This window comes from Bos taurus, chromosome 12 (genome assembly GCF_002263795.3).
Source record: "Bos taurus isolate L1 Dominette 01449 registration number 42190680 breed Hereford chromosome 12, ARS-UCD2.0, whole genome shotgun sequence".
NCBI classification, from domain to species: Eukaryota; Metazoa; Chordata; class Mammalia; order Artiodactyla; family Bovidae; genus Bos; species Bos taurus.
Window position 1 is genome coordinate 78,046,089 of NC_037339.1, and position 22,092 is coordinate 78,068,180.

The 22,092-nt window shown below is 38.5% G+C and overlaps 1 protein-coding gene across 1 annotated transcript in view; it reads left to right on the plus strand.

Annotated features, from left to right (window-relative positions):
* Nucleotides 1–22,092, plus strand: part of ITGBL1 (integrin subunit beta like 1) — a 235,466-nt gene that overhangs the window by 155,040 nt on the left and 58,334 nt on the right.

Genomic DNA, 22,092 nt, shown 5'->3' on the forward strand with positions numbered 1-22,092 from the left:
CTTTTAATAAAATGAATTTTAAATTACAGGTACAAAATTAGTTAAGATGCATTTTTATTTAGGATGAAAAGGGAAATCAGCATACTTGTTTCCATCTTATTTACTGTATGTACTTTTGGCTGTGCTGGGTCTTCGCTGCTGCGTGCAGGCTTTCTCTGATTGTGACAAGCAGGGTCTACTCTCCAGCTGCAGTGCACTGGCTTCTCACTGCTGTGGCTGCTCTTATTGCGGAGCACAGGCTGGGCGTCCAGGCTTCAGTGGTTGTGGCACACAGGCCCAGTTGCCCCCGGGCTTGTGAAATCTTCCTAGACCAGGGATTGACCCATGTCCTCAGCTCTGGCAGGTATTATTCTTAACCATGGCATCACCAGGGAAGTCCAACATACTTTTTTAAAGCAGAGAGACACCACAAACATCACAAAATCCAGAGTACGATGGAATTACAATTTTTATGATTTGGCTGTAAGTGACTCTGTATATATACATCAAGACTTGTTTCTTCCCAACTTTCCAAAGTTTGCAAATGAGGGTTGAGCCTTACAGAATACGTTCACTGTTATGACTTGATCTCTGGCCTGAAGGCTCAATATTTCCATTTTTGTTTCTTTTTCATTCAGGTTGCCTGAACCCCTTATAGACCTCAAGATCTTCCAGCAAAATATAATCATGACCTGGAGTCTTGGTTTCACAGTTCATAAAAAGCTAGATTTTTAGGTAATAGAAATTCAGAGTTACAACCGTTCTGACTATTATTTCACCTCACTTGAAAAGAGATAAGGAAGCTGATCAAGGCCAGATTGAAGCTAAGCCTAAAATGAGCTGTGCCTACTCGTTGAAAAATGTTCCCACACTCTAGAGACTTTATTCTACCTTTAAAATGCTCTTGTCCATCCTTCACAAGACTTTGGAGACTGGAGATTTTCAGAGTCTTAACGTGTTGATGTGAAGATAATATGGAAAGAAAGCTTTTTTCAAAACTTTTTTTACCCTCAACAGCTTCTCTGGGGGAGGAAAAAGAGGATTTTATCTCAGTCAAAAGGGAATAAAACTGTTGGCCCTGACAAATTAGGGTTGGAGGGGATCATTGAAATCAGGAAGTGCGAAAGTTGGGGGATTATCCCTAAAGCCTGGATCAGACAAGGAAATCAGCTGGAGGCAGTGCAGATTTAAGTGAAGATGGGCACGCTTGGGTCAAGGGCCCGGGCTGATTGGAGCAAAGAGATAGAACAAGAAGAAATGGGAGGAAATGTTTTAATGGATTGAAGACAGGGTGGATATGAGTGGAAAATCTTTATTTCAATGAATACAGGGCCTTCTTCCATGGATTTAGTTCTACATTCCTGACACTGATCTAAAAGGGAAAAGAAAAATTGAATCTAGAGTGAGGTTGGTATGTGCGTATATATTTTCCTATACCTGTGACTTAATTCTAGAGTCAATTAGCAATAATATGGGAATTTTCCATTATTTATGCTCTTTTCTCTAATAGAGTAGATTCTGTTTTGCAGACAGATGAACAAAATTTGAATTCATTAATAATAGGTAATTTCTGTCACTGTGGTTAACATTATTAATATGGATTTTATTCTGCATTTAACATGTATGTTTTAATCTTTTCTATTAAAAATAACATCATAAATTTGAAGAAAACTTTAAAAGTTGATACCATAATGTAATCTGTAGTTTATTCATTTAACTTGACCCTGTGATAGGGTGATCTAATATTTAGTGTATGATCAACAATCTGTAAGAAATTTGTAGAGATTACCTCTTAAGTAATCCTCTTCTAGGATGATGAATACTTGTTTTTTTCTAAAAGTCTAAAAACATTTGTTTAATGAATTACTCATATTTTCTTGTACTGAAATGGTTTTCTTATTTCCGTCCTAATACCTAATGCAGAATTCTATTTTATTTCTCATCCCACATGCAGAAGCACTGTGTCATCATTTTAAAGTGTAAATGCATTTAGTTGCTCTCTTCTGCATGGTTTCCATATAGATTCCTGACTAGATATCCTGTAAAATTATAAAACTCAGGTCTCCTGTTGATTTTTATCTGAGGATGGGTAATGAGTTTAGCTTTGAGTCATTGTAGTTAAAAGCTGTAAAGAAAATCATTGCAATCACACTTAACCTTCACATTGCGTGGATCCAAGGCACGACGAGATTATAAACTGGACAACTGACGTGAGAACTCTCTTCTTCATGTTGGAGGAGATCATCAGGGTAGTCTACTGAATAATCTGCACATACAACATTTTACTTATTTATTTATGTTTTTATTGAAGAATAGTTGATTTACAATGTTGTGTTAATTTCTGCTATACAACAAAATGATTGTTTTATATATATATATATACACACTATATATTAACACAATCTATATATATATTTTTTTCTTTTAAAATATTTCCTTCCATTATGTTTATCAGAGGGTACTGAATATAGTTCCCTGTGCTATACAATCGGAACCGATGTTTATCCATTCTGTGTATAACAGCTTACATCCACTAACCCCAGCCTCGCTCTCCATGCCCTTCACCTCTCCTGTGCCTTCGCAACCATAAGTCTGTTCTCTTTGTCTGGGAGTCTGTTTCTGTTTCATAGATAGGTTCATTTCTGTCATATTTTAGGTCCCACAGTAAATGATATCATATAGTATTTGTCTTTCTCTTTCTGACTGGCTTCACTTAAGACGATGATCTCTACTTCCCTCCATGCTGCTGCAAATGGCATTGTTTCATTCTTTTTATGGCTGAGTAGCAGTCCATTGTGCATATATACCACATCTTCCTTATCCATTATCTGTTGATGGACATTTAGGTTGCTTCCATGTCTTGGCTCTTGTAAATAGTGCTGCTATGACCATAAGGGTGCTTGTATCTTTTTGAATGATCGTTTTCTCTGGATGTGTGCCCAGGAGTAGGATTCGTGGCTCATTGGTAATTCTGGGCTTCCCAGATGGCGCTAGTGGTAAAGAATCAGCCTGCCAATGCAGGAGATGTAAGAGATGCCAGTCTGATCCCTTAGTCGGGAAGATCCCCTGGAAGAGGGCATGGCAACCCACTCCAGTATCCTTGTCTGGAGAATCCCATGGACAGAGGAGCCTGCAGGCTATAGTCCATAAGGTCGCAAAGAGTCAGACACGGCTGAAGCAACTTAGCACAGCACAGCACAGCACATGGCAATTCTATTTTTAATTCTTTGAGGAATCACCATACTGTTTTCCATAGCAGCTGCTCCAGCTTAAGAATATAGAACATCTTAAAGAAATGAAATCTTACTTTTTTGCATATATACTATAGCCTTTTGAGTCTGTTTTAAATTTCATTCAAAATACTTTATTGAATAAAACAATTAAAGTAACCAATTTAATATTCCATTAGGCTGATTAAGCATGTCCCTCTGAAGTGTATTGAAAATAGCAATATATATAGGGTCTTGTATTCATTTAGAGCAGTCATGGGTACAGGGTGACCCAGAGCCCCCAGGGTTCCTAGAGGTATTCTGGAGATATCCTGGAGGGATCCTAGAAAGGATACTTTGGAGAGAGAAAAATCTGGATTTGTTGCTATTCCATTACCCCTATCTCTTACTTCTTCCAGGTAAATTTCACTTACATATGTATTATTTAGTAAGGATCTATTAATAATTTCATTTGGAAAAAAATGTTTCTGCTGGTTTCTTGTTGCTGTTGCTGTTCAAACGTGAAAACCTTTGCTTTAGTGAAAGCAAACACTGTTTCTTTCCGAATTTATCTCCAGTTTAGGCAAACATTTATATTCTATGCTCTAATAACTACAGTGCATTTCATTTTCCCTGTTCAGAGCCTTTATGTGTTCACCTGAAATGATTTAAAAATAAACTGTCACTCCAAAAGGAAAAAGAAGCATCTGTGGATGGCAGGCTCAGGATTGTAGGCACACCTAGGGTTGGTCACAGACTGAAACCCAAATGTTGAGAAAGAATAAAATCAAAAGAATAACTGTGTCCAGTGCTGCCATGGGGCTTGAACCGCTCTGCATTTTATTTCTCTTAAATCTGTGACTTTCCTGAGAGTTAGACAGGAGGGCCCAGCATCAAGGATTTGACCTCCCTTCAAATCCTGGGCGCTGCAATCCGCTGGAGCCACCCGCAGATTCTTTTGTTGATAAGTGATTCAGGAAGAGACGAGGGACCCTCCCCACCAGCAGGCTGCAAATGAACTGAACTGCAGCCTGGTTCACGACGTGCGTGGCTAACAGTTACTTTCGTTTTTTTGTAGAGGGTGGCAAAGGCATTTTTTATAGTAATAAGGTGCAATCTGTGAATCCTGCCATATACCAGATTAAAAGAGCTGCTGCTACATCCGTGCAGAGAGTAGAGGCAGGTAATTATTCAGAGATAATGCTTCCGGGACAGAACGTTTTCATCCATAATGGTCCCCTGCTGAGAGATAAATGGAGAGGCTGAGGCAGCTTACTTATTTCTTGAAGCCAGAGATGTTTTTTCAGTGACACAATTGCAGCTCTCATGATTACCTTTCCTGTTTTACCAAATGAAAGGTTGTAGATTTTAATCATCATGTCTGATGGAGGGCGGATGTCATAAAGTGACAGAAGGTGACAATGGCCTGCAGTGTGCAGACTGATTTAGTACACAATCCTGGTGCAGGATCGGGAGAACCACTTCCTTATAAATAGGTAGACTGTTGGCTTATGCATCTTCTCAAATTCTAAATTAGTTCTGTTCCTACCAGGTAAGACTTCGTCTGTCTTTGCTTTGACGATGAAAATTCAGCTGGGAAGTGACCTCTGAGATGACAGATTTCATTAGATTTCGGGGATGACTCGGTTTCATCTGTAGCTTGAGGGTTACCTGTAGGACTAGATGGCTCTATAACTGTGTTCTTTGAATGGAGACAGTCCCTTTCTCTGATCTTGTATTTATTAAATAAAGGACTTCATCATTGTGTGAAGTGGACAGAAATAATATTCTGCCTAACTTGAAATGTCTGAGCTGGCTGCTAACTAATGGAACAGAAACCACTTGGTAGATGGTTCAGGAGAAGTTTGATGTGGTTTGTTCCCTTGCAGTCTATTTGCCTTGATCCTTTTGTAACTGTTAATAACTGGTTTTGATTGTCTGAGCATCACCAGTTTTCCTTGATTTTATGAGAAGTTGCCTTGCCTCCTGTGATTTTTGTCCTATCTCATCAAAATCCTTTTCTTTGTATATTTTTAAAGGCATAGAATATTTGCAACTAAAGGTTTTTTCTTGTATGAAACCAAAAAAAAGTTCACCTGGCTCCACTCTGTGTTTGTATTTGGATCCTACGCTCAGTCATTCTGACTCTTTGTGACCCTGTGGATGGATTCTCAGTCCTCCAGACTCCTCTGTCCATGGGATTCTCCAGGCAAGAATACTGGAGTGGGTTGCCGTGCCCTCCTTCAGGGAAACTTCTGGATCCAGGGATCCAACCCTCATCTCTTATGTCTCCTGCATTGGCAGGTGAGTTTGTTGTTGTTGTGTACAACTAGCACCACCTGAGCGGTCCATGTCCTGCCATAGTAATCATTAACTTTTCCTGAGCATTTGCTTCTGTTCTAAGGGCATCACATAAATTTATCATGAATTATATAATGTTTTAAAAAATACTCAGTAGGTGTTTTCACTCTACCCAGAAAGAAATTGCACTCAGGGAGATGACTTGTGAAGGTTCTCATAGCTGAAAAATGGGGGGATTTGACTCCGTTGAGTTGAATGCCAATGCCCAGTCTCAAGCAAGGTACAAGGTGCTTTACTGTTCAAAGTGTGGTCCTTGTATCCACAATAGCAGCATTATGTCATCTTGGAACTCATCAGAAAGGCAGAATTTCAGACCCCACCCCAGACCCACTTAATCAGAATCTGCATTGTTAACACCATCCCTGGGTGATTGATATTCACCAGGAGGATTAGTAAGAGCCGCACTGTTCCTTTGTTACAGGTCTGCAAACCTGTTTTGCCTCTGTTTAGGACAGGAAGGGTTTAGAGAGGATGTCAGGGTGAGTGATGATGCCTGCTTTGGAGAACTTGTGAAAAATTATAGCAATGTCTCAATGTTGAGACTTTTTTCTTAGCACAGTGGGAAAATGATTCTTCTGGTTTCAATGACGACAGGCAAAAGAGTGCCCTGGGAAATATCCCTATGAAATCCTAAAAGAAAATAATGATAATAAATTCAGAAAGACTTATTGAGGTATCCGAGCATGTTTTTAAAATCCTTTTCTGTCCTAGCACCACATCTTTTAATTCTGGATCATTCTACTTCATGTCTTGGCACTGTACTTCTGCCCACTGGAAACACATTTATCAGGTTATTATGAGGGCCTGCCTTTCGGCCTTGATGGAGACAAATTAACGACTAAGGTGTGCTGGCCTCTTCCAAGCTGGATGGTAAATTTGTAGAGGAAATTGAAATCTGTAACTTAAATACACTAGGAATGTACTTAACCTTTAGACTCTGAAATGCTTTCTCAACATGCAACACAGGAAGGTTGATATTTAAGCATTTGACAAATTAAGGTTTAAGAAGGAAGTTCCTTTTTTTATTTTGAAAGATTGTGTTAATTATTGACGAGGCCAGGAAATATACTTTACATGGTTTTTCTTCATGGGGTAGTATTTCAATTCAGTGTTTTGAACAGGCCCTAGAAGTAACATTTAAAAATCGGAAACTAAAAGTGATATATGCACCTCCTGAAAGAGAAGCCTAATTATTTTCATCATTTTTCATAATATTATATTTGTTGTTAACTTTAATTATTCGAACACTCAGTAGAAATGAAACTGATATTTCAGGCTCTGTGATGATTAAAGCTTCTGTCAGCTTTAATCTCACTATCCTAATAGAATAAATTTGAGTTGGTGTGTTCAGTGAAATAACCACAAATTGAAACTTCAGAAACAGGTAGCAGTGGATGAATGTCCATTTCTTTTCTCTTGACAGCTCTGTAGAAAGGGATAATGACGGTCCAGAAAAAAATGCTTACAGCCTGATATAACCAGCAATAGCCTATTTCCTAGATTTAAGACATTCAGTGTTGAAGCAGACCAATGATTTTGTTGCTGTTCAGTCGCCAAGATGTGTTTGACTATTTCCGACCCCACAGACCAATGATTGGCAGTAAGTAAATAACAGTGTTGGGAGTAGAAATGTTACATAAAATGCCCACTTTGAGAAAAAATTAAAATTAGCAAATATTTATTAATTTTATTATCCATAACAAATCTAAGTCTTTTTCATAAACAGTGCTGCAAATTCTTCATAATTTCTTTTGCTATTTTAAAATAGGCATCATCATAACCCATAAATGTTCAGACCCTTTCCCATACTCCTTGATCTGTGAAGCATTTTGAAAATGGCACTCTAATTTCATGGTGCAAAAAAGAATAACAGATTTGTGGGCATTTCAATGTTTTAAAAAGGAATTGTAAGTGAATAACAACTTTCCTCAAGACAAGCAGCTGACCTTAAACGTTAGTCGCTGATTGGCCTTTGTACATGAATGATGGGCCTTCTGAAGAATCAGTCACATCTCTTTCACCTAGTTTTAAAAGTACTGTCTACTCCAGGAAACCTAGCAATTTCTAAATGCCTTGATTTTTGCTTTTCTTGTGGAAGTTTCTTTTTATTGCACACACAATGGCTTCCTTGTATTTCAGTGCTTTGTAAAGGTTTTTTAAAATACACATGAAGGATTTGAATTTAAATTAAAATCCAGCTGCACACATTCTTATTAAAATTAATTCAATTGTGGAGAAAAGCTAATCAGATATTTTCTTGTGTTGTTAATTTGCCTCTCCTCAGGCAATGAAAGTACATCATTTTTAAAAGAAATCATTTCAAGATTCATCCTAATTTCAAAAAACTGAAAAAGTCTTAGAACCCAGAGATTGGCTAATTAAATACTTTTTGATGATGATCTTAGTTTACTCAACAGAGAGCCAATGGGGTATCTTGAAAATTTGCCTGAAATAGAAGACAAGATCTGAATGGAAGTCCTGGTTTGGACACTTTCATGCTGTCACTAACCAGAGGTCATGTAACCTTTCTGATTCTCCTTTATCTTGTCTGCGAGTAAAGATAAGACTCTTGTTAGGATTAAATGAGGATTAATTGTGCAGTTTTCTGTTTCACTAATTTCTGTAATAGGTTTTGTGGTTTACTTTCATTTTCACTGCTTTTCAAAGTGTAGTCTGCATTGAAGAATTTCACTTTCACTTACCTTTTTTCCCTGGGGATTTTATTTCTTTCTAGCTTTATGGCATTGTGATCATATAACATAAATAAAGAAATCACGTTTTAGAATATTTGAGTGATTTTTATGTGAACTAGTATATCATATGGAGGCTTCCCAGGTGGCTCACGTGGTAAAGAATCTGCCTGCCAATGTAGGAGATGCAGTCAGGAAGCCTGGGTTCGATCCCTGGGTCGGAAGATCCTCTGCAGGAGGAAATGGCAATCCACTCCAGTATTCTTGCCTAGAAAATTCCATGGACAGAGGAGCCTGGTGGGCTCTAGTTCATGGGGTCTCAAAGGATCGGACACGATCAAGCACACACACGCATGCATGTGAGGTATAAAGTCAATTTTGGTAAATGTTCTATGGGTGAAAGTGAAAGTCACATCTGACCCTTTGCGACCCCACACACTATATAGTCCATGGAATTCTCCAAGCCAGAATACTGGAATGGGTAGCCTTCCCTTCGCCAGGGGATCTTCCCAACCCAGGGATTGAACCCACGTCTTCTGAATTGCATGCAAATTCTTTACCAGCTTCGCCACAGGGGAAGCTCAAGAACACTGTAGTGGGTAACCTATCCTTCTCCAGGGGATTTTCCCCACCCAAGAATCAAACTGAGGTCTCCTGCATCGCAGGCCGATTCTTTAACAACTGAGCTGTCAGGGAACCCCTTTGGGTAGTTTAAAGAAATTAGCCCTAGTAATGATTTTGTCCAGATCCTAAATGATCCTGTTTAGATTTGATCTATCCAGGACGGAAAAGTGTTGGTCGCTCAGTGGTGTCTGACTCTTTGTGACCGCATGGTCTGTAGCCTGCCAGGCTCCTCTGTCCAGGGGAAATCTCCAGGTAAGAATGGTGGAATTGGTTGCCGTTCTCTTCCCTAGATGGTAGAAAGGAGAGTACTAAATTTCCCATAACAATAATCAATTTCTCATTTTGTTTCTAGTAGTTTTTTTATATCATATGTATTGATGAGACATGATATGGACAAAAAATTCATGACTTTATGTATTGATTAACATTCAAATTATAAAAGAACAAACTCATATGACATTGTTTGTTTAGTTTTTTTATATTAAGTTCTGCTAGGTCTGAAATTTATGCTACTGTTTCTTCATACTATACACTTGATAAATCTTCACCAACAGTTTTACTTATATTCATTTTCTTGAGTCAGATTTATCTTTTATGGGCATCACATATTTGAATATTTGATTTTTAAAAATTTTTATTGAATCTGTGAATCTTTTAAGAGGGTAGGGATTAAAGTATTTGAGTTTATTATCCTGATATATTTTGTTTTACTCCTGCCAACTTCTTTTATCCTTTTTCATGCAATTTTTTATTTTCTGAATTTTGCTTCAATGCCAGTATGAAACGCATTGTATAGGTTTTAATCTCCAATGCTTTGCAAATAAATATATCTCTTTTTATGTTTCTGATTCTCTTATAATATTTTAAAAACATTGTCAGTATAAATTTTTGTAATTATCAAGGTCTTCAGTTGAACGATGTCATTTGTCTTTCATGAAAGATTATCTTCATTTCATTTTCCCCCATCTTTACTCACTGAAAATTATTATTATAACTTTAGATTTTTAGAATTCACTAAATAAAATTAAATTATGACTCTTTCATAATGCTTCTGTTTCAAATAGTATTTTTGACATTTTCATTGAACTGTTTAACCCTATTTATAATAGTTATTCAGAGAAGGCAATGGCACCCCACTCCAATACTCTTGCCTGGAAAATCCCATGGACGGAGGAGCCTGGTAGGCTGCAGTCCATGGGGTCGCTAAGAGTTGGACACAACTGAGCGACTTCCCTTTCACTTTTCACTTTTCTGCACTGGAGAAGGAAATGGCAACCCACTCCAGTGTTCTTGCCTGGAGAATCCCAGGGATGGGGGAGCCTGGTGGGCTGCTGTCTGTAGGGTCACACAGAGTCGGACACGACTGAAGCGACTTAGCAGCATAATAGCTATTAACCCCAACTACTGTAAGTAGTGATTACAGTGCTTATAATTGGTCCTATTTTCCACGTTTCCTGTGTTTTTGATGCCTTTTATTCACATTTCTCTGTTCTTAAAAGAATTTTCTCTGTGTAGTTTACCTTGAATATCTAAAATTATTTTTCTGTTTTCCCCAAACCTTAACATCACGTTCCCTTTAGAAATCTTTATTTTGAGTGATAACATTTTATCTAAATGTTCCATTTCCTTCTGGTATTTTAATTATAATAAATCTGATCCTTTGTAGGTGATCCACATTTATTTGCCATCTTTATATTCAATTTCCATCATGATGTGAATCTCTTTCAATTGCATTCTTTCCCTGGAGCATGGTAAATCATTTGTAGCTTGATTTTGGGTTCAGGATTTCAAATAGGGTTCAAATTTCAAAATTTCAGGATTTGTGGACCTGATTTTGGGTTCAAAATGCTTTGGTCAATGATTTTTCAGTGTCCTTTTGTACTGTTATGCCTGATTCTTCCTAGGACGACCCGTGATTTGTAGATCGGATAGACCTACAGCCAGCATCATCTGCCAATAATTTTGTCTTTGTTCATTTCTTCTGCATTTTTGAAATTATTGTCATTTTTATTCAAAATCACTGATGAGACTGATTTCCACCCCCTTGTGAGTCTGCCCTTTATTTTTTTCTCCATAGAGACTTTAATGTTACAAATGTGCTTGATTTTTTATGTTCTTTTTCCCTTCTCACCCAGCTCTCTTATCTCAAATAGCTCTTCCACATGACTTTTTTTTTCATTGAACCTATATCTCTTATTGCAATCAACAAAGAAAAAAAAGATCTTGTAGGGCTAAAAAACTTTTTAGAAGCATGTGTATTTTCTTAACTTGACTTGTCACTGTGCTTGTTCTGTAGTTCTTGCCATCTCTGGGTGGTTTACTCTATTCTCTTTAGAAATATGCAGCGACCATCAGTTTGCTAAAGGCAAAGGTACCTCCTACAGTAAGGACATTCCTGAACTGTCTCCAACCCAATATGTTTGAAAATTTTAATTGATCCTAGAATGTTTACAAAAATATTTACTTATTTATTTGGCTGCATCTGCTCTGAGTTGCAACACATGGAATGTTTCGTTGCAGTGCGGGAGCTTCACTCTGGTTGTGGAGCGTGGGCTTAGTTGACCTGCGTCATGTGGGATCTTAGTTCCCCAACCAGAGACTGACCCTGTGTCCTCTGCATTGGAAGGTAGATTCTTAACCACTGGACCACCAGGGAAGTCCCTGATCCTAGAACTTTTCTCAAAAAAGTGCACAAAGCATCTCACAGAGCCTATGTTTCATGGAATTATATTTGACCACAAATGGCTAAAGATATATCATTTTATAAGCTGTAAATATTATGAGAAATCCTTTGCTGTAATTATCCGCTAGTATTCATTTTCACTTTAAAGCCAATTTGCTTTGATTTTATATTTAGATAGAGCTTCTTTACAAATGAGAATAGTGATGAAGAATTTCCCAGTGTTTTTCCGTGTTTTGTAAAAGTAGATATAGATGTTCAGTATATATGTATGTATGTATAATAGTTCCTCAGATGAGGAAAATCATTTAATGAGGCTTTTATAAATACATTTTGGACACCCACATAGAGAAACTGCAGAAGAAATTGCAAACATTTTTCACACACATCATACTATCTTAGATTACACTGAAACATTGCAAGAGTGCTAAAAGATGTCAAAGTAATTAATTGCAGCATGTGAACTTGTGTTTTTTGCCTAAATTTGTCAATTGAAGAACTTCGTATTTTGGGGGGAAACATTGTAGTGTCAGTACCTCACTTTTTGGGTATCAAAAAATTATGCTCCATTATTTTATAGTGACAGAATATGATAGAATACGAAAGATGTTTATACAAAACTATATAAAAAACAAAAATGAAGAGAGTTCCCACGGGTATAGTTGGTCATCAAGACAAGCCTTTCAACAAATGTTGCTTACAGTTCAGTTCAGTTACTCAGTCGTGTCTGACTCTGCGACCCCAAGGACTGTAGCATGCCAGGCTTCCTCCATTACCAACTTCTGGAGCTTGCTCAAACTCAGGTCCATCCAGTTGGTGATGCCATCCAACCATCTCATCCTTTGTCATCCCTTTCTCCTCCCACCTTCAATCTTTCCCAGCATCAGGGTCTTTTGAAATGAGTCAGTTCTTCACATCAGGTGGCCAAAGTATTGGAGCTTCAGCTTCAGCATCAGTCCTTCTGATGAATACTCAGGACTGATTTCCTTTAGGATTAACTGGATCTCCTTGCAGTCCAAGGGACTCTCAAGAGTCTTCTTCAACACCACAGTTCAAAAGCATTAATTCTTTGGTGCTCAGCTTTCTTTATAGTACAACTCTCACATACATATGTGACTACTGGAAAAACCATAGCTTTGACAAGATGGACCTTTGTTGGCAAAGTAATGTCTCTGCTTTTTAATATGCTGTCTAGGTTGGTCATAGCTTTTCTTCCACAGAGCAAGCATCTTTTAATTTCATGGCTGCAGTCACCATCTGCAGTGATTTTGGAACCCAAAAAATAAAGTCTCTCACTGTTTCCATTGTTTCCCCATCTATTTGCCATGATGGGACCACACGCCATGATCTTCGTTTTCTGAATGTTGAGTTTTAAGCCAACTTTTTTACTTCTCTTCTTTCACCTTTATTAAGAGGCTCTTTAGTTCTTCTTCGCTTTCTGTTGTAAGGGTTGTGTCATCTGCATATCTGAGGTTATTGATATTTCTCCCAGCAATCTTGATTCCAGCTTGTGCTTCATCCAGCCTGGCATTTCACATGATGTACTCTGCATATAAGTTAAATAAGCAGGGTGACAATGTACAGCCTTGACGTTCTCCTTTTCCTACTTGGAACCAGTCTGTTGTTCCATGTCCAATTCTAACTGTTGCTTCTTGACCTAAATACAGACTTCTTTCACCTTCATCAAGAGGCAGGTCAGGTGGTCTGGTATTCCCATCTCTTTAAGTACTTTCCACGGTTTGTTGTGATCCACACAGTCAAAGGATTTGGCATAGTCAATAAAGCAGAAGTAGATGTTTTTATGGAACTCTCTTGCTTTTTCTATGATCCAATGTGTGTTGGCAATTTGATCTCTGGTTCCTCTGCCTTTTCTAAATCCAGCTTGAACCTCTGCACTACATATAAAAGAGACAACTAATGGGAACCTACTATATAGCACAGGGAACTCTACTCAATGCTCTGCAGTGACCTAAATGGGAAGGAAATCCAAAAAAGAGGGGATATATGTATATAGCTGATTCACTGTGCTACAACAGAAACTAACATCACATTGTGAAGCAACTATACTCCAATAAATTTTTTTAAAGTAATGGTTAGAATTTAAAAAAATGATGCTGAAGTGATGAAATAAATGTATGAAAAAGAATGAATGGACACCATAAATAACCGAATGTCAAAGCTAAAATTACCAGTTTCTAGAAGAAAACATGAGACAATATTTTAGCAACCTTGGGTTAGGTGGAGATTTTTGTAGGAAATGAAAGAACACAAACCATAAAATAAAAATTGATAAATTGAACTGCCTCATAGTAAAAAGTCAACTTCTAGTTATCAAGATACTGGTTCAGTCAGTTCAGTTCAGTCATTCAGTCGTGTCTGACTCTTTGCAACCCCATGGACTGCAGCACTTCTGGCCTCCCTGTCCATCACCAACTCCCGGAGTTTACTCAAACTGATGTCCATTGAGTCGGGGATGCCATCCAATCATCTCATCCTTTGTCATCCCCTTCTCCTCCCGCCTTCAATCTTTCCCAGCAACAGGGTCTTTTCAAATGAGTCAGTTCTTCACATCAGGTGGACAAAGTATTGGGGTTTCAGCTTCAACATCAGTCCTTCCAGTGAACACTCAAGACTGACCTCCTTTAGGATGGACTGGTTGGATCTCCTTGCAGTCTGAGGGACTCTCAAGAGTCTTCTCCAACACCACAATTCAAAAGCATCAATTCTTTGGCGCTCACCTTTCTTTATAGTCCAACTCTCACATACATATGTGACTACTGGAAAAGCCATAGCCTTGACTAGACAGACCTTTGTTGGCAAAGTAATGTCTCTGCTTTTTAATATGCTGAGAGTCCCTTGGACTGTAAGGAGATCCAACGAGTCCATCCTAGAGGAGATCAGTTCTGGGTGTTCATTGGAAGGACTGATATTGAAGCTAAAACTCCAATACTTTGGCCACCTGATGCAAAGAGCTGACTCATTTGAAAAAATCCTGATGCTGGGAAAGATTGAAGGCAGGAGGAGAAGGGGATGACAGAGGATGAATGGTTAGATGCCATCACCAACTCAATGGACATGAGTTTAGGTAAACTCCGGGAGTTGGTGATGGACAGGGAGGCCTGGCCTGCTGCGGTTCATGGGGTCGCAAAGAGTCAGACATGACTGAGCGACTGAACTGAGGTGTAGGTGCTGGTAATAAAATGAAAAAGAAAATCACACGTAGGATAGCTTATTCTCAATACATATGTCTAACAATTACTTGTACTTAAAATGTATAAGCAACTTTTACTACTCAGTAATAAAAGATAAAGAACTCAATTACATGGGGAAAAGACTTGATTAGACTTCACAAAAGAAGACATATGCTTGGCAAAACCATATGGGAAAGTATTCAGCATCATTATCAGGGAACTATCCATGAAAATCTCAGTCAGTTATCCACCCCTGTATAACCATTAGATGGATAAAATCAAAGACACTAAAAACACCAGATGTTGGTGAAGATGTGAAGCCCAGAATTCTCATATTTTGCTGTTAGGAGTATAAAATGGAACACCTATAACTTGGAAAAAATATACTCTGTGCCACTTAGATGTTAACCCAATGTAAGTGATGAATGTCTGCAAAAAAAAAAAAAAGAAAGAAAAGAAAATAATGGATACGTAAATGGTGACAATTCATAAAATGAAATATTTCTCAACAATAAAAAGTAATACACACTACACATAATCATATGGGTTCTCTGGATGATATACACAATAATATGGATCTATTTATACAACTTTTATCCTCATTCAAAAAATAATTTGTGGAGGAAAATGCATTCTTTTCTGTCTTGACCTTAGTTTTTTTGAAAACAGATGGTCAGGTTTTCAATTTTGGAAGTAAAAATGCTGCTTTTCTGAAATATTGATTCAGAAAAGGGAAACTTCTAAGTCACAGACTAAGTTCAGCCATAAGCCATAAGTTCATCTGGTAATACTGTTTTTATCTCTGATGATTGCTGTCAAAGACAAAGCAGTAGTTCTCAAACTTTAAGGTACATCAGAATCTCCAGGAGTTTCAGATCGGCAGATCTGGGGTGGAGCCTGAAATTTTTCATTTCTGACAAGTTCCCAGAAGAATACCTCTGGTCCAGAACAGAGGAATGCTGTTGGATAATGGGCTTTCATGGTACTGGTTGAAGAGCTCAGAATAACAGTTAACTGTCCAGTTTGTATTTCAAGGAGTGCATGAATATCAGAGTATGGTGAGAGCAGCTGCTGAGTCTTGAATTTCAAGGTAGATCACTGATCTGACCTTTGTTTGAGTTCTGGTAAACCACTGTGAAGAAAGCTGAGCACCAAAGAATTGGTGCTTTTGAACTGTGATGTTGCAGAAGACTCTTGAGAGTCCGTTGGACTGCAAGGAGATCCAACCAGTCCATTCTGAAGGAGATCAGCCCTGGGATTTCTTTGGAAGGAATGATGCTAAAGCTGAAACTCCAGTACTTTGGCCACCTCATGTGAAGAGTTGACTCATTGGAAAAGACTCTGATGCTGGGAGGGGTGGGGGCAGGAGGAGAAGGGGATGATAGAGGATGAGATGGCTGGATGGCATCACTGACTCGATGGACGTGAGTCTGAGTGAATTCCGGGAGTTGGTGATGGACAGGGAAGTCTGGTGTGCTGTGATTCATGGGGTCGCAAAGAGTCGGACACGACCGAGTGACTGAACTGAACTGAACTGACTGAAACCACTATAAGGCATACTCATAATGAATATCTACTTCTGGACAAAATTTTCTGTTTCTATATCCACCTGGCCTCTGAAGAGCAATTGTGAGCTGTTATTAAGCCGTGTCACTGGTTTATTTAATGGGGTGGGATGGTGTGGTAGATTTTATTACTGTGTCCAGTTCTTTCCATGTCGGCTGCCTTGTGACTTATATGGCTGTCTTGGGGTGGGGAAAGGGAAAGGATATTTACCCATTGGACAACAAGCTTAGTCATGTGACTTGTCTTGGCCAATGATAAGTGAGTAGGATGTACAGTTCTAAGGAGAAGCTCTAAAAGCCCTCTTCTGCTTTTTCAATTGTTTTTCTCCTTTGCTGTAAAGAGTGGTATTTCACAGACAGTGGCCATTCCATTGACCAGAATGAGAAAAATATGTGCAGAAAAGTTGCAGCCCACACGTAACCTGAGCAAGAAATAAACATTTGATCTTCTATGTCAGTGAAATTTGGTGGCTGTTATTGCAGCAAAATCTAGAGAAAATTATTGAAATATCCCATACCTCGTAGTTTATGCCAGATATCAGACTAGGCTGATTATGTATATTACTTTGCTTTTAGTTACCATAATAATCCTGTTAATTAGATATTTTTCCTTCAAATTATAGGAGAGAAAATAAGATTTACAGAGTTAACCACATTAATTCTGGTAAGAGATTTCTTTCAATTATACAACAGTGTGGTAATACATAAAATGTTAAGCTATAAATAAATAAGATTATGTGGGCAGACGACCAAGTTTATCAAGAAATATTGTCAGAAGAGCCGACTCATTAGAAAAGACCCCACTGCTGGGAAAGATTGAGGGCAGGAGGAGAAGGGGGCAACAGAGGATGAGATGGTTGGATGGCATCACTGACTCAATGAATATGAATTTGAGCAAATTGCAGGAGATGGTGAAGAACAGGGAAGCCTGGTGAGCTATAGTACATGGCGATCACAAAGAGCTGGACACTAGTTAGCAACTGAACATCAACAGTTGTTCGTTGAACCTGGGCTTCCCCAGTGGTGCTATTGATAAAGGACCTGCCTGCCATGCCGGAGACATAAGAGAAGCGGGTTCAATCCCTGGGTCAGGAAGATCCCCTGTAGGAGGGGATGGCAACCTACTCCAGTGTTCTTGCTTGGAGAATCCCATGGACAGAGGAGCCTGGCGGGCTACAGTCTGTGGGGTTGCAAAGAGTTGGACACGACTGAAGAGACAGCAAATCCCAGTATCTTAATCAATGGGCAACTACAGAAAGTAAAACCTTCTCTACCAGAATTGGTGTTTCCATTAAAAGTTAATTAAATAAAATTTTACCACTCAGTGCAAAAACCTCCAGTTAAAAATGTTCACTCTTTAAAACTCTGAATATTATTTACTTGGGATTTTTTTGGAGTAAATGGGCTAGGATTTTGACGTTTGAAAGTTGAAACTAGGTCCCAGTAAGATGAATGAATGGGGAAACATTATTAGCTGATTTTAGAAGCTTTTAGTTGAGTAAATAAACATGTTAAACTTGACAGATAATTGAAGGTTTGATTGTTAGTGAGGCAGTAAATGAGGAATTCAAAGGAGAGGCGGTAAAAGGTCTGGAATCCAAGGTCTGTGCTTAGGAGATCTGTGTTGATGAGTAAACCTGGGGTATTCAAGGTGAAGTACTTTCCCATTAAGATGGGAAAGATTCCAATAAAGATGTTTTATGAGGAAAGATTAGCGCATCTATTGGGCAAGGCATTTGGGACTAGCTTTCTCAAAAGCTTTATTTTTAAAATAAATGTTATGGTGCATCTGCTCTCTGCCAAGTGTTCTCGGTGTGAGTCGTACGCAGTAAACAGGAAATATATCTGCGCTCACAAATCTCTTACATTCCAGTGGGAGAAACAAACCAACAGAAGGGACGAGCTTCTGAAATCCTAAATACAATGAAGAGACTGATAAGAGAGGACTGAGTGTGACCGTGGGGAGCGAGTGGTATTTGCAGGAAGAAGGGGGAAGAAGGGATCAGCAGAAAAGGCCATGGATGAAAACCTGATGTTTGAGCTGAGCTCCAAATGAACTTGAGAGTCGCTTGGATTAAAAGGAGATCAGTCGAGACAATCCTGAAGGAAATTCACCCTGAATATTCATTGGTTGCTTAAGCTGAGCTCAAATACTTTGGCCACCTGATGTGAAGGTCAACTGATTTGAAAAGACCCTGACACTGGGAGAGGTTGAGGGCAAAAGGAGAAGCGGGTGGCAGAGGATGAGATGGTTGGATGGCATCATCGACTTGATGGACATGAGTTAGAGCAAACTCTGGGAGATAGCAGAGGACAGGGGAGCCTGGCGGGCTATAGTCCATGGGGTCACTAACAGTTCACAGGAGTTAGCAACTGAACAATAACAAGTGAATGAACTAAGAAAACAAGCTGGGGAAAGGCTGGAGGGAAGAGTGATCCTGGCACCCCAGCGAGGGAAAATGCTTTAAGGCAGCAGTGAGGTTCTCATGTTCTGTGATATCACCAAGGCCAATGCTTCCCACATTTAGAAAAAATATATAGATCCTTTTGAAAATAAGGGTGTGTGTGTGTGTTTCCAATGTCGGGCTCCTTTTAAAGAATTCATTTTATAGGCAAGTAGACTCAATTTCTATTTTTATTTGTCTTTTGTAGCTTCATGGGTATGTCTTATCTGTAACAGCTGTATTGGGAACATGTAAATTACATATTATATAGTCAAAAAGAAAATGAGAATGCACAATTATCTGGGAAGTTTCCTATCATTCATGCATACTTTAAAAAAAATAATTTTGGTTGCCTAAATGATCTGTGCAACCTCAGCAAATAAGAGTTTCTCAAGCTTTTGTAGCCCAAAATATTATATGAAGCAAAAGATTTAGTCAGTGGCCTATCCCCACCCCTGACCCCCCTTTCCCCAAAACCTCAAACCAAAGAAAATTAAACACATGTTAAATATCTGGATAAATAAACCAAATAAAAAAAAAACAAAATAATATATATATTTTAATAGAATGAATAGAAATATTATCTCTTTGAAATAAACTCCACTTTAATCATAAGCAAATTACTTATGTTAATTACAACATTATGTCATGTCATATAGTTATATGCAGTAAAAAAAAAAAAAAAACTCTCAAAGTTTATTTTAAAGAGAGTATAATTATGTTGGTCTTCCCTGGTGGCTCAGTGGTAAAGAATTGCCTGCCAATGCAGGAGACATGGGTTCAGTCTCTGAGCTGGAGAGATCCCCTGGAGAAGGAAATGGCAACCAACTCCAGTATTCTTGCCTCAGGAATCCATGGACAGAGGCACCTGGAAGGCTGCAGTCCATGGGGTTGCAAAGAGTTGGACATGACGTAGCGACTGAAAACATGATTGTGTTATATTCTCAGAGGTTAGAAATACTTAAAATGTGGCTCCATTTCAATTCTTGCTGTTGTATAAATACTTCATTAGTATAGATGGTAGGGACAGAAAAAACGTCTCTTAATCTGAAAGCACTCAAGTAAAGAAGATTAAATCCATAGCTTCTTATATATTTGGATTAGCTCCAATAATATAAACCTGAACAGTATATACAAGTTATTGATTATATATGAATAAAGATCCAAAATCACTGTGGAAAGACTCTTGAAAGTCCCTTGGACTCAGGAGATCCAGCCAGTGCATCCTAAAGGAAATCAACCCTGAATATTCACTGGGAGGACTGACGCTGAAGCTGAAGCTCCAATCCTTTGGCCACCTGATGCGAAGAGTCAACTCAGTGGAAAAGACCCTGATGCTGGGAAAGACTGAAGGTGGGAGGTAAAGGGGACGACAGAGGATGAAATGGTTGGATGACATCACCAACTCAATGGACATGAGTTTGAGTAAACTCCTGGAGATGGTGAAGGACAGGGAAGCCTGGCATGCTGCAGTCCAGGGGGTCACAAAGAGCTGGACATGACTGAGCGACTGAACAGCAATGAATAAAGATGCACATATCAAGCCTTTTCTAATACTCTAAACACTCGCTGTGTTGATTTTCTACTTTTCTATGAGAATCTGTAGAAAATCCATCCTAAAAATGCTTCACTATTTATATTCATCATAGTTTAATTTTGGCCTAGTTTGACCAGTATCGAAATAAAAAGTGGAGGAAACCATTACTGTTTGTCTAACCATCAACACCCAACCACATATCTACTCTAAGTGACATAGTTTCCAATGAACTATTGCAAAATACAGAGCCTATAGGACTCTAAGAATTACTAGTCAGTTTACTCAGTGATGAGATTGAATGTGCTTTTCCCAGGGTAAGAGACCCACTCCAGTACTCCTGCCTGGAAAGTCCCATGGACGGAGGAGCCTGGTTGGCTGCAGTCCATGGGGTCGCTGAGTCGGACACGACTGAAGTGACTTAGCAGCAGCAGCAGCAGCAGCAAGAGACCACATTTTGACAGTTTCCCTTCCATTTTACTGTTTTACACGATACATTGAAAAAATGCAGAATGTGTTTCCTTTTCAGTTTGTTCCTAATGTTAGCCAATTGATTCCCAATGGCAATTCAGAATAGAACATTTAAATCTGGAAATATACTTGGGGAATCAGAAACCTTCACAGAGGCTTTTTTGTCGGGGAGAACAGTGACTCTCTCATTAGGCAGTGCCAAGTGCACCTGTGCTTCTAATCATCAAACATGTATCTGCTTAGGGCAAAAGTTACCTTAGTTTACTGTCATTTAATCTTATGATTCATTTCCAAGCTGAATGAGTCAGAAGCCTGCACGACCTCTTGTTTAATGAAGGGCTACTGGGGAGAATGTCGGGCTCCCCATAAATGCAGATTCTGCCTATTTGATTGGAACTCTGTTCAAACATTTGTAGATTATAGGCTTGTGATATCCTACTTATATTTTCACCGATTTAAAAATTAATTGGAACCTTTTCTTTGACTTTCTTTAGAGACACTGAGTTCTAGCGCTAGGTAAGCAGGGTATTTTTACGTGCCTTGAATCACTTAAAAATAGCTTCAGTGTGTGCTCTGCAGAGATGGGAAGGAGATGTTATAACATATCATGATTCCTCACATCCTCTGTGTAATAAACTGGTCATGATTTTTAATACTTCAGTGTGTTCCAGTGTTTCCGAATTGATATTGCCACATCTTGTGCTGGGAACAGCGTTCATGGTATTTGTTTGAGTGCCAAAGATTCCGTTTGCTGCCTTGTTAATTTTTGTTCTAGCTGATACCATCAAATATGTTTTATGAAGAAATTTAATTAGAGTCATTTTGTATATGATATAATTAAATAATCACATCCAACTTAATTCTGAAATTAACTGTTCTTGGAGGCTGATATTTGAATCTACTAAATCTAGACACTTGCACGGGTACCAGTTAAAATTTTTTCTTTTTATAGTCATAAAGAGTTTTATGTTTTGATCACCAAAGTGACAAAACGGGAGCATACATCAGGAGTTGTTTAGAGCAGGCTTTGCTGAACCTGAATTTTCAGTACATGCTGGCCTTTTCAGTGACTTCCATGTGATAGTATTTTCAAATAAAAGTATTTAAAAATATTTCAATTCGATCTGTGCTGTATATATCCATAAAGATGTGAATATATGTGAGCATATGTGTATGTGCATGGATTGGCTTTGAAATCAAATCGATGATGGGGGAAGCAAAGTCAAAATGATTGAACAATAATTTTAAGGCCATCAATCATTGTTTCATCATTGGCTTCATCACACAAATAGAAATGTGCCCATTACTATATGCCAAGTACCTCTTTTACTCTTGGTTTTCATG